Consider the following 14,211-nt stretch of genomic DNA (forward strand, 5'->3'; position numbering starts at 1 on the left):
CCCCTCCACATGGCTTACTGTCTTCCACTCCATTCCATTCCTTGGCATAATCCTTGGGGATTCTGACATACATGTTGATAATTCTTACCCTGGCATTAGAAGAGGGCCAGACCTAGAGATGTTAATGATTGGCTCAAGGTAGTATCACTGGTTCATGCCAGAGGATGATTGATTGTCATGAGGATTAATTCAGACAGTGTATGTTGAAGGCTTCACAGAGTGAGCTCACAAGGTGCTCCCCAACGGCTGTTAGAATCACAGAAATACAGAGCTTAATCGGGGTGACTGTCCTGCTATCTATAACCCTCAGATCTGGTCATTTACTTCTCTAGTTCGAAGACCACAAAAAGAGCTTCAAAAGCTGCTTTGTTTTTGCTTCCAACATCAAAAACATTTTATTTAAGGCCCTCTTTCTCTTATCCCGGCTGGGTAACACTCCACCTTTTTCTATTTGAAAGGCTAGGATCATCTTCTGGAGTCACTGGCCATGTCCTGCAGGCTGAGGAGGTGGTGCCTGCAGAGCACATGGCAGAGGTTTTCTTCAGGTCACCTCTGGTCCAAGTCCATGGGGTTGGGTTATTAGGCTATGGGCATCCCTATATGTCAAATGTCTTCCAGGATATTAAGTGTCATGGGAACATTGCTCCTCCACTGCTGCCCCATGCATGAGTATGTGTTGTCACTTATCAGAAGGTAATGTCAATGGCTGTCTACTTGTTGTGGAGATAAGCCACCATATCTTCCTGGAGCCTTTCAAGTTCTTCAGTTCTGATCCTGGATAGCAGTGGTGTTGCAATATCTGGAATGACTAAGGAACATTGGTGGGAGAATGTGGGATTGCTGGGGACATGACCTCTTGGGGCTCACCTTGCACATTTGTGTTTGGCACATATAGGTAGAGGTTTCGGGTCTGGAGGTACAGATTGCCTTCCCATGGTTAGAGAAAGGTCCTCAGGTTGGATGCAGCCTGATGGCCTCATCTTCTCTACCAGGCTCTGCACTGTGTTTGGGGAGTGTGGCCCTCTATGTGAGTGCCTGCTCCAAGGCTGTGTTAGTTCTACTTTAAAAACCAACTTAAAATAGTGGATGTTAGGCAGACATTGCTCTCCCCACTCCAAAGATGAGAACAAAGAAGTAAGAGGTGTAGATCAAGGTTCCCTGCAAGGTGTTGTTGAGGCAGACAGAGAATCTGAGCCTTGACTCCTGATGAAGCTCCCATTGCTTATCCCAGTGTGCCGTGGCCAAAAATTACACGAGGCATTTAAACTGAGAGCCAAGTTCCGAGTTCACGTGACATCTTTCTGATCTTTACCTTGTACTCCCACTGCTGGGTCAGAGGAGCTTTTTGTTCTGACCTATTAGATTTTTTTTTTAGGCAAGAGGGAGTTACCACACTTCTTGGTCCTGACCTGCAATGGAGGTTGGGGAGTGGGACCTAATGCCAGCTTTTGGATCATACTCAGCTCAAGTGATTGCTCCAAACTATGAGAGCAGAGAGTCTGAGTCTTTGTCTTATAACTCTACTAAGCAGAACTGGTCATTAATGCATGATTTGCAGTAATGGAGGTGATTCAGACCACCATCCCTGTCACAGGTCTCTGCTAGTCTAGGACTTAAAACTTTGAGGGCAATCTATCCTAGATTTAAACCCTGACTCCACTGTTTCCTGGCTGTGTGGACTTGGGCAAGGCCCTTAACTTCTCTGTAGTTCAAATTCCTGGTCTGTAAAATGGGTAAAAGGAAATCCTTAGGATGAGATAATCTTTGCAAATCTGTGCCACATAAAGGATATTTAGGAAATAATGGTTTCTTCATTCTTCACTCTCCATGCATGTTGAATACAGTAACTATGTTTTGAACATCACATTAGAAGAATAAATATTATGCTTAGGTAAGCTGAGTTAGTAAAAATTGGGTTAGCTGAGTCACATGCCAAGTATAAATTCCTTTTAATGGGCTTTAACTATATTAATAAGAGAATGGTTTTTTTCCTTGGATGGGAAGTACAATACAATATTTTGTGCCACTGGTATCTAGGAGGAAGTACTGAGACAAATGGATCCCCTTAAGTTGTGCATTGTGAATAAATTGAACCCTCATTCTTCTTACACAACCAGGGTCCTTGAACCAAAGTAGGGAAAAACTTTTTTTTTTTTTTTTTTTATTAAAAATAACTTTTTATTTTTTTACAAATGAAATATTTACAAGCTTCAGAACATCAAAGCCCACTAAATCCTTTTACCTTTTTTACCTTTCCAAAACTTCCTCTATTCATCTTTAAAAAGTTATGGGTAATTGGCTTTATGAAACCAAAGTTTTTCTAGAACAGTGGGTCTCAACCTTCCTAATGCCGTGACCCTTTAATACAGTTCCTCATGTTGTGGTGACCCCCAACCATAAAATTATTTTCGTTGCTACTTCATAACTGTAATTTTGCTACTGTTATGAATTATAATGTAAATATCTGATATGCAGGATGTATTTTCATTGTTACAAATTGAACATAATTAAAGCATAGTGATTAATCACAAAAACAATATGTAATTATATATGTGTTTTCTGATGGTCTTAGGCAACCCCTGTGCAAGGGTCGTTTGACCCCGAAAGGGGTCGCAACCCACAGGTTGAGAACTGCTGTTCTAGAAGAAGCTTGCTTTTCTTTACCTACATTTTGGAAATGCAAACACTTGGTCTTCTTCAAGAATTCTTGTCTAGGCCATCTTCTAAAATACAAATTTTGCGAAAATAATTCTTATCAAAAAGGGGAAAACCTTAGCTATATTTGAACAAATCAATTTAATTTATTTCAGCTATTTCTTTCTAAATTAGTAAATTCTGATAAAAGTTATTGAGCCCTGACTGGTGTGGCTCAGTGGATTGAGTGCTGGCTTGTGCACTGACACATTGCCAGTTTGATTCCCAGTCAGGGCACATGCCTGGGTTGTGGGCCAGGTCCCCAGTTGGAACTGTGCAAGAGGCAACTGATCAATGTTTCTCATACACATCGATGTTTCTCTCCCTCTTTTTCTCCCTCCCTTCCTTCTCTCTAAAAATATATAAATAAAATCTTTTAAAAAAAGTTATTGAGTGTCTAGGTATTTTGAAATAACATGAAATATTGAAATCTTGATTGCTAGACAAGACTTAAGTTCACTGGCTTTTGGTTTTTTATTACAGAGAGGCTGTAAAATGGATTTGGAGCTGTAGATAAATGTCTTGTGCTTTACTGGAGGTGTGTTTCTTTTTTTTTTTCAGATTTAATGTGTTTTATTGATTAAAATATTACATTTGTGCCAATTTCCCTTCCCTCTGCTCCCCTCCACCCGGTGGCCCCCCTCCCTCCAGTTGTCCCCCCCTTTTAGATTATGTCCATTAGTTGTGCATACAGTTCCTCCCAACCTCTCTCCGTCTATTCCATTCCCTCCTACCTTGATCCCCAATTCCTATATCATCTCCCTCCCTTTCCCCATTCCCCCTCCCTGTTGACCTCCCCCCAATATGCATCCCGTACCCACAGTTCCTTTTCCACTCTCGTTGCCTATTTAGTTTGCCTTTGTTTCATCTCCCTAGCTTCTGTTTTTTTAAACCAGTCCCTTTAACATCTCATATAACAGTGGTTTGGATCTAATGAACTCTTTCAGTTTTATTTTGTCCTGGAAACACTTTCTCTGTCCTTCTATTCTGAATGACAATTTCACTGGATAGAGTATTCGTGGTTGTAGGTTTTGGATTTTCATTACTTTGAATATTTCTTGCCAGTCCCTTCTTGCCTGTAGGGTCTCCCTTGAGAAGTCAGCTGATAGTCTAATTGGGACCCCTTTGTACATTATTCTTTTCTTCTCTCTTGCTGCTTTTAAGATTCTCTCTTTATCTTTAATTTTTGACATTTTGATTATAATGTGTCTTGGAGTGGTTCTCCCTGGGTCCAGTCTCTTGGGAACTCTCCTTGCTTCCTGGACCTGCAAGTCTATTCCCTTCCCCAAGTCTGGGAAGTTCTCCTTTATTATATTTTCACTCAATTTTTCAAGTTCTAGTTCATCTTCCTCATTCTCTGGCAAACCAATGATTCTTATGTTGGGCCTTTTATAGCTGTCCCAGAGGTTTCTGATCCTCTCATTGTTGCTTCCCATTTCCTCTCGCTGCATTGGTTGACTGCTTGTTCCTTCTCCATATTCCAGTTTGTTGAGATGAACTCTGGATTTTATTTCCTTTCTTTCTGTCTCGTATGCGGTTTTGTTCCTTTCGTTATGAAAGTTTTTCGCTTCTTTCATATCTTTTTCCTGCTCTTTTGTGAATTCTGTAAGCCACCTGATAACAATGGCCCAGAACTGAGCCTCTGACAGGTTTCTTATCTGTTCATCTGTCAGGTTCTCTATCTGCTGTCTGGTGAGCTGCGCCACCAGGATTTCTATAGTTGTCTGCCTCATTTTGACAGATGCGTTTTGTTTTCTTGGGCCGGCTGTCGGGAGCAGTGCCTGTGTACTCGTAATGACCCAGCGGCCGGCGCCTGCCTGTCCGCGACCTATTTCGCAGCCCTGTGGTGCTTTCTTTCTTTGGGGGCGGGGGTCCAAGATGGATTCACACAGTTATTCCGCTAGGAGACCGGGATCCGTCCTCCCGCCCCCCTGGGCCTCACTGTTCAAGGCGATGCGGCGGCCGCTCTCCCCAGCGCCGGGGTCGCGCACCGCCAGGGGCTTGGCCGCCGGGACTCCTCGCCGCCCGCCGCTCTGGGTGCGACCGCAAACAGCACTGCCCTCTTTAACTCTTACCTGCCCAAGTGGCACCGCTGGTTTATAACTTCATATGTTGGACTTCCGTGTAGTTTTATTTTCTGGAATTTCTAGTTATCCTTTGTTTTGAAGTAGTTGTATTCCTCTCTAGTTGTAGAGGGAGACCTAGCGTGTCCGTCTAAGCCTCCATCTTGGCCGGAAGTCTCGGGAAAAACTCTTTATTTGAACATATGCAATTGTATGCCATACCCAGTAAGAAATTTACAAATATTAAATACCACAGGATAGACTTTTACCATTAAATGTAATCAGCTTAATATAATAACTTTAATCTTTTCTAAAAAATTGGGATCATTACATTCCGCTTTAATTCTCTTTTTTTCCCACCCCAAGTCAAAAAGATTTGTCTTACCTACTTTCTGGGTAAGGTATTCTATAAATTTAATTAAAATTTCTTTATTTGTGACACACTTAGATTGGCAGTGGGCATAGGAGGCTGATACAAAACTATATGGCATAATCTTGTCTCAAAAAAATTATGCTCTGATCAGGCTTTATATAGGTAATATCCCAAGTAACCTGGCCAACGTAACTGAATGAAAGTGCACTGTTCTCTCTCAGTCTCTATCTCTTGGTCTCTCTCTTTCACTCTGTAAAACAGAACTTAGGAGGTGAATTGAAAAGCCAGCTTATGTTTATCATAAAAATGAATCCTAGGTTATTGAAATAACTAAGCTTTTTGCCAAAAAGTCAGGAAAGAAATAAAACTGTCAATTATTATTTTTAAATTTTGTATATTAGGAAAAAGTAGCTTAAGTTCTAAGTGATCATTACACATACATTTCAGGTACAAAACATGTGGATTTCTATTTCTGTATCTACTGGAAAAGTAGGAGTGTTATTCTGGACGATGACATTCCAACTTCTCATTTGTTTACTGGTAGGAACAGTGCTCTTCTCGTTCTGAATGTGGAAGGCAATAGTGTGCCAATGACTACGTTGATGGATATGCTAAACATCTGGGTAGATATAAGTAACAGGTTTTCCTTCCATCCATACTACCCAGCTTATATTAATCAAATATTTCATAAAAGAGAGCAAGAGGGTATGCCCAACACACAGTCTATAAGGGAATGAACTCCAAGGTATATTTCTTTTACATATTTACTCATTCATTCATCACTCACTCTTCTGACCAAAATGCATGTAATAATTCAAGCCTTATACTATGTGTTGAGCATCAGAAATGAGTGTAATGCCATAGTAGTCTTAGATGAACTAACAGTTTAAGTAAGAATCCTTGCTCTGGGCTTTAGGGGATCAAGAGATCCCTTAAAATTAAATACAATCATTGGTCCAAATATGTGTTCAGTCATGCTCTGCTTGATGATGGAGTTACATTCTGAGAAATATATCATTAGGTGATTTCATCTTTGTGTGAACATCATAGAGAGCACTTACACAAACCTGGATGCTACAGCCTACTACACACCTGGGCTGTATGGTGTAGCCTATTGTTCCAAGGCTACAAGCTTGTACAACGTGTTCCTGTACTGAATACTATAGGCAACTGTAACACAGTGGTATTTGTGTATCTAAGCATATCTAAACAGAAAAAGCACAGTAAAATATGGTGTAAAAGAGAAAAACATGGCACACCTGTACAGGGTACTTACCATGAATGGAACTTGCAGGACTAGAAATTGCTGTGGGTGAGCCAGTGAGTAGGTGGTGCGTGAATGTGAACACCTAGGGTGTACTGTACACTGCTATAGACTTTATAAACACTGTACACTTAGGCTATGCTGAATTGATACAACAACACAGGATTAAGTCAGCACAAGAGAAAATAACACAATCAAAAGACTCAGTAAACATGAGATATATGAAGCTACTGCCATTATAACACAGCATGTTGTTTTATAGCACTTTTTAAAATAAGTGGAAAGAGTACACTCTAAAAAAATAAGTGTAGAGAAACAAGATGGTGGAGGAGTAAGTGGAAGCTACACTAACTTCCTCCCAGAACTAGTCTGGATTTACAACGTAATTTTGGAGAAATCATCTGGAATAACCAACCGAACACCAGCTGGAGAGAAGTCTTATAACCACGGAGAGACAGAAAAGGCCGCTACATCACAACGTGACCGGTAGGGAGTGCGGAGACGTGGAAGGGGCTGGCTGGCGTCACACGGGTGGCAGCTGAAGGGACTGAGAAACAGCTCAGCAGCCAGGGGTTCCCCCTGAGAAGGACAGGGTCTAAACCCCCAGCTGAGCTTCCTAGCCTACAGCAACAGAGTGGAAAGTAAAATAGTATCCAGCTGAGAAAAGCGAAAAGCCACAGGGTTTCTTGCTAGCCGGAGAGAAACAGCTGGAGAAAAAGAGCTCTTAAGCGGATCACATATGAAAATATTCTGCTCCCACTTACCCTGGGCACAAGCACAGGGAAGACAGAGAGGACTGGAGATGCTTGGGGAGAGTTTGGTGTGGTGGCTTTGAGGGGAGAGCTGGGGAAGTGGCCGGCCGGGTCCCAATGCTGACTCACCCCCACACTGCAGGCAGACCATTCCCGGCCAAGTGGCGTCAGCCTGAGGGGAAGCAAAAGCACTGCCTACAGGAATTAAGCTGCCACACCCACGGTCCTTAAGCCTGATGGCTAATCACAGATTGAATAGATTAACAACTAAAGGAGACAGACAAAGGCAGTAGATCCCTGGAAGTCTCCAACAGGCTGCCTAGGCCCAGACTGGTACAGGATCTGACGCCACCTGGGGCAGATCCAGGAAGTGCAGATCATTCTAAGAAGCACCAACAAACAATAGGAGTCACAAAAATGGGGAGACAGAGAAACAACCACCCATCGAAAGGGAACGTAGAGTCCCCAGAAAGAGTGCTAAATGAAATAGAGGGGAGCAAACTATCAGATATGGAATTGAAAGCATGGATTATGGAGAAGCTCAATGAGCTCAGCGGAAACTACAAAGAACTCCAGAAAAACTACAGTGAACTCCAGAAGAACTATAAGGAACTTACTGAGAATTATACCAGCATCAAAAAGGACATGGAAGCTATCAATAAGAGCCAGGAGGAAATGAAGAATACGATCTCTGAATTGAAGAACACAGTAGAAGGAATTAAAAACAGGCTAGAGGAAGCAGAAGATCGGATCAGCGAGCTGGAGGACAATGTAGACAAAAACTCACAGACAGTGCAACGAAACGAAAAGAGACTGAACAAGACTGAAGAGGCTCTAAGACAGCTGCAGGACAACACGAAACGTAATAATATCCGTATCATAGGAATTCCAGAAGGAGAAGAAGAAGAGCAAGGAATAGAAAACCTCTTTGAAAAACTAATGACAGAAAACTTCCCTAACATGAAGAGAGAAAGAATCATGCAAGTCCAGGAAGCACAGAGGGTCCCAATGAAGATGAACCCCAACAGGCCCACTTCAAGACACATCATAATTAAAATGCCAACATTCAAAGACAAAGAGAGAATCCTAAAAGCAGCAAGAGAGAAACAACTAATAACATACAAAGGAGCTCCAATAAGGCTATCATCAGATTTCTCAGCAGAAACACTACAAGCCAGAAGGGAATGGCAAAATATATTCCAAGTAATGAAAAACAAAGGCTTACAACCAAGAATACTCTACCCAGCAAGGCTCTCATTCAAAATGGAAGGTGAAATAAGGAGTTTGCAAGACAAAAGAAGGCTAAAAGAATACATCTCCATCAAACCAGCATTGCAAGAGATGCTAAAGGGTCCGCTTTAAGAAGATGAAGAAACAGAGAGAGACAGAGAGGAACACGAGTACAAAGGGGGAAAATGACAATGAATAAGTACTGAAAGAAAGAAGGAACTTCTACCATTTGCAACAACATGATTGGAACTAGAGAGAATTATGCTTAGCGAAATAAGCCAGGCAACAAAAGAAAATTACCTTATGCTATCACCTGTTACAGGAAACTAATGAACAACACAAACAAATGAGAAAAATTGAACCAGAGGTATGTAAACAAGGAATAAACTAACAGTAACAAAGGGGGAGATGGGAGGGAGAGAAAGGGTAAGAAGAGGAAGGGTCTAGTCAAAGAACATGTATAAATGACCCATGGACATGGACAACTGGGTGGAGACTGAATGTGGAAGAAGGGGGGGCAGGGTGCAGGGAAGCAAGAGGGGGAAAAAAGTGAGACAACTGTAATGGAAAAACAAAGAAACAGAAAAATTTTTAGTGGGGGGAAAAATAAAAATATAAAGAATGGAAATGCAAGTTCAGTGAATATTAGAAGGACAAGGATTTTCCTTCACACTGTATATATTTTCTCCCTATCTGATCCCTCCAGAATTTGGCATTCTAAAGAAGTAAGTAATGACCTAAGTTTCTTTGCATAAAACTAATAAGACCAGTTGTTAATAACGATTTTTTTGACTAAGACTTTGACTGGAATGTCATGCCTAAAGGAGACATGCTTGGGCTTTGGTTGTTACCAAAAAGCCCTGAGCAACTGGGACTGACTTTCAAAGGTAATAAAAGCCCACGAGATAAAAGGCCTGGTACCTTGGATGGATGAGCGGTACATAGCAATCTTTCCAGGGAAGGAATGAAGGTTGTTTTCCTGAAAGATGGCTAGAAGGGACCATGAGGCACAATGGAAAACCAGGAGGACCTGGAAAAGACAGGTGTTTACAGGCAAGGCTGAGTGCCAGGTATGTGGCTCAGCTTCTGTGCCCTGAAGGCCAGACTGAAGGTCACTCTAAATGTTCCTTGCGTAAGTTCCAGCAAAGCAGAACTAAAGATCATAAGTGATCATTTGCTGCTCTTGTTGTGTTTATGCAAATGAACAGGATAAATTAAAAATGAACTTAATGCAGTCCCTTTAATGACAAGGAGGGTAATCTTAGGGAGAAAAATCAAGATTCAAGGAAGATCACAATGCCCAGTGGTAGACTATAAAGTAGTGCAGCTAACCGTCTTTAAAGTTTCTTTTCATTTAAAATTTGTTTTCATTTGAAAGTTAAACTATGTCTGTGGCATTATCAAAGATGTTTAATTTACAGGCAAGAAGAATGTCAAATGCCTTGCAACTGGATGTCTTTCCGATAAGACAGTCCTACAGATTTAGAGACTTGTTTGGGGGTTATGTTACATAAATTAACATGTGTTTTCTGTTTTCAAAGGGCATAAGCCTACGATCTCATTACCTGAGTGATTGTCTGTACGTACAGGCCTCACTTAATCCTGTCTGCATTGCTGCCTCCTGAGACTCAATGGTTTGGCTGAACTAAGTAGCTGGGTTGGTGAAGAACGGGGTGGTCTGTGGGCTTCACTTTAAAACTGGTTTCTCTTTTCTATCCTAATGGCTTGGACAGAAAGAGCCCAGAGGCCTGAGAGGGGGAAAACCTAAAATATTTCCCTCAGTCCAAACTAAGTATAATGGGCAAGAGGGTTTTGGAGAGGTGAGATATACCTGGCATACTTTCCTCCAAAGAAGCCCTTCTTTTCCCTAATGTGGGACATTGAAAAATTAATACCTGTCTTTTGTCATCTAGTGGTTACGGATTGAATGATGTCCTTTAACCCTGTTGCCCCCAGAATACAACAAGGATGCCAGCCTGTTAAACCAAGCATGCCGTTGCCCAGAGACAGCCAACCAACCTGGAGTCTGCACGATCCTTCCCCTTGTGGGAAGGCCACCCTCCCCTCCACACCCCCACTCTTATTAGGGATTTCTTGACCCAAGGGTAGGTAGGACGACGACCATGTCCAGCTTGAAGCAGCTAGAGGAGCTCGAGACCTTCGTCCATTGTTCTTTATAAGATTGTAAAGGGTCTTAAGTCTGAGAGGGAGGGATTGTTATTTTTTATTGTTAAAATATTTAACTAATTAATTAATTATTTAAAAAAAAAGAAGAAGAATATATGAAAGGGTGAGGCAGGAGAGCTTGTATGTATGACCCATGGGCATGGACTTGGGGAGGGGATTGTTGGGGAAGGGGGGTGCTGGGCGGAGGGGAGCAAAGGGGAAAAATTGGAACTATTGTAACAATATAATCAATAAAATATACTTAAAAAATAATAAAAAAATAAGTGTAGTATAGTAAATATGTAAGGCAATAATAGTTATTATCACTATCGAGTATTACATACTGTATATAATTGCAAATGCTATACTTCTACATGACTGGCTGTGCAGCAGATTTGTTTATACCAGCATTACCACAAACATGTGGATAATGCGTTGTGCTACAACTTTACCACAGGTACGACCTCACCTGGTTACGCTGTCTGACATTGATAGAAATACTGTTATGCAGTGCATGACCCTATATACACTTTTCTGGGATAAGGACCCATATCTTTCATGAAGTTATCAAATAAATGGAAATCTAACAAAGGCTAAGAAAACAACTAGGATATTACTAGAAGGGATGAATACCCAGCTCTGGCTCCAACAGAGAGTCATTGGCTCTGTAATACTAGCTGAAACCCAGGTAGGAGGTTTCCCATGGTCTCCGTTCTAAAGTTCCACCATCAGTGTGTCTCGGCTTTGTGTCTCTCTTCTCACTCTCTTTCCTTCTGTCTTCACTTTGAATTCTTGATAAAGAACTTTTGATTGTCTTGTATATTCTCATCATTTCTGTGGGACCCAGCCTTCTTGCTGGGACACCTCAAAGGTTTGGGGCTGCCATTGACTGCCTTTGGGTCAAACACCAACCTGACTAATCAATTATGCTAGTTTGGGGGGAGGTGTCCCTGGGAGCAGATCATGGTCACTGCTCTGTAAGGCCTTGTCTAGGAGCTCTCCTAGGAGAGACTCTGGGCCAGGGTATTCCCTGGGAAGTGAGTTCTGGGGGTGCCAGTGCCTGGTCTCAGGTACGAATGGGCGGACTTAAGGGGATAAGGTGAGCCACACTACCCATTAGCTTGCCAGACCCCTCTGGGGATAGGCTGGTAAGATGACTGGTTGTGTGTCTGAGGTACAAAAGGAAGCTAACTGTCCCATGCCTCTTTAACACTGGAAGCTTTGGTCTTATGAGTATTAGATCACCCCAACTAGCTGGTAATGGTGACTGAAAAGCACAGACACTAGAATGAGCAGTCTCTATTTCTGGTCTACTATAAACCCTTACTTGTCCCCAGTCATATATCAGGGACCCAAAGACAAATAAGACCTGCAACCTGTCCTTGCAGAGACCACATGAGAATAAAAGTTATATTGTTTGATGTAAATAATAGCTGAATTGAAATGGCAATGGGCTGGGAGCCAGAGGACCGGATTTCTGGTGCTGACTCTGCCACTTACTGGTTGTGTAAGCTTGACTCTGTTATTTGAATACTGTGAATCGTAGTTTCCTTAATTGAAAATGGGGATGATAAAATTCACTCTAGTTGGCCTTATGGTTGTCAGAGGGACCAAATAAAATAATATATGTGAAAACACTTTAAATTGCTAAAGCAAAACAGGGCTTTAAAAAAGTATTGCCTTAGTTTCGGGTATTTTTGGCAGAACCGAACCATTCATTACTGGCGCCATGGTAGTTCCTATCATTAAATGCATTCTTTGTCCTCCCAAGGTCTTTGTGAATAGGTTTAAAAGAAATATAATCACGTTGGAAATATGTGTATTTTATTGGTATGCATTTGGTTTCAAAGAACATCTGATAAAGGCTTTAAAAGTTTAAAAGTACAAACTGAATATTAAAAGCACCCGTTAAAAGTTAATGAAGCAGGGCCCATCAGGAAAGAGAGGCTGTTTTCTCAGCGTGAGACAGTGCCTCTGTCCTTTGCAAGGAGTTTCTGACTCTCAGGTTTATGCTAGAAATTGCACAGAGATGGATTGGTGCAATGCCTATAGTCTTATTTAATTTTATACACAACTTTTGACTATGGGCACCCAAAGTTCCAGAACAATTATGATTTTAAATGATTTATTTATGCTGAGTAAAATATATGAACAAGTTTCTTTTCTGATTTTAATCTGGCAAGATGAGGCCTATGAGCTGTTCATTCACATAGCAGGAGGAGCAAGGGTTTTCTTTTGAGGCCTTTTGATTCTCTGCATGTCTTTAGTATAGTCTGGGCTATTAAGGGCTTAAATTGTTTGTGTTATTGAGTATTATTGAATCCTCTGTCTCCAGTCTCCCAGGGGCAAGCATAAGACCCTTGGCAACAGGAACTGCATTTTTCCCCTAAAAATACTTATAATACTATAATAAATATCACATTGAGATAGCATAAGCCATATCAAGGCAGAATTCTGAATGGGATTGTTATTCTTCTCTGCCCTTTCTGTGTTCCAGAATCTTGCTGATAATAGGTATGGTTTGCTAGATCAGGTGTTTATATGTAATAACACTTGAAATGATTCTTTTATTTCAGATTTTATGGAACTAACAAAAGGACCTGTTGAAAATGACTAAGTCTGTCCATTGGCATGGGAATCATACATAGTTTACTAATCACATTTAGAAACAAGGAAATGAAAAATGCCCATAGTAGTTTTCACCACCAGTTAGTTACCCTTAACTAAGGAATTGTCAGTCATGCTTCACCAGCATTGTAATTAAGGAACTTGGACTCTAGAATCAAACAGACCTGAGTTTGAATTTCAGCTCCACCACTAATTAGCTGTGATATTGGTCTACTTGCCTAATTCCTCCAAGTCTTTGTGTTGTTGTCAGTAAAAAAGGGACAATAATAGTATGTTCTTGATAGCGGCTCTTGGGAAGATTACATGAAGTCATAAATGCTAAATTGCTCAGCACAGTGTCTGGCATCCAAGATGTGATCAACGGGCTGTAGCCCATTTAATTTGCCCCTAATTGTCCTTGTCTCAAGGGCTCTGTGCTAGGTCTTTTATTCTTGCTTCTTGTTTTATTAGTTACTACAAATTATTCTCTTTGTGTTTAAACCCTGGGAATGGCTGCGTAATGAAGATCCTATCCCTACCCTGAGTTAGACTTGGGCCTGCCTCATCTACTCACTGTGCAGGGTCATTGTGAGTTTGCACACTGCAGTGATGGGAGGAGGATTTAACCTCTCTAAGCCAAAAGAAGTCACTTTCTGCTGGGAATGTAAACTGCAAACAGATTTCTCATCATCTCAGGGCTTATGGTGCATAACAATATTAAATAGCCCAGAAGCTATTTAATGTTTAATGACTTTATGCCCAAGGCTATATGGCAGAAGGCAACTTCATGCTGAATACTGAAACTGTTCCATTAAATGAATGCCTTTTAATTTAAGAACCATTAGCATTATACAGATGCTGACTTTAAGTATGGGCTTGAGGGGAGAGGTGAAATCCAGAATGTTCTTTTTAAAAAAAAAAATTTAAATATTTTATTGATTATGCTGTTACAGTTGTCCCAATTTTTGCTCTTTGCCCTCCTCTGCCCAGTACCTCTCTTCTCTCCAGCAATCCCACCCACCTTAGTTCATGTCCATTCGTTGTGCATATAAATTCTTTGGC

The sequence above is a fragment of the Furipterus horrens genome, unplaced genomic scaffold, assembly GCF_987537825.1.
Source record: "Furipterus horrens unplaced genomic scaffold, mFurHor1.1.pri manual_scaffold_4, whole genome shotgun sequence".
In the NCBI taxonomy this organism is placed as follows: Eukaryota; Metazoa; Chordata; class Mammalia; order Chiroptera; family Furipteridae; genus Furipterus; species Furipterus horrens.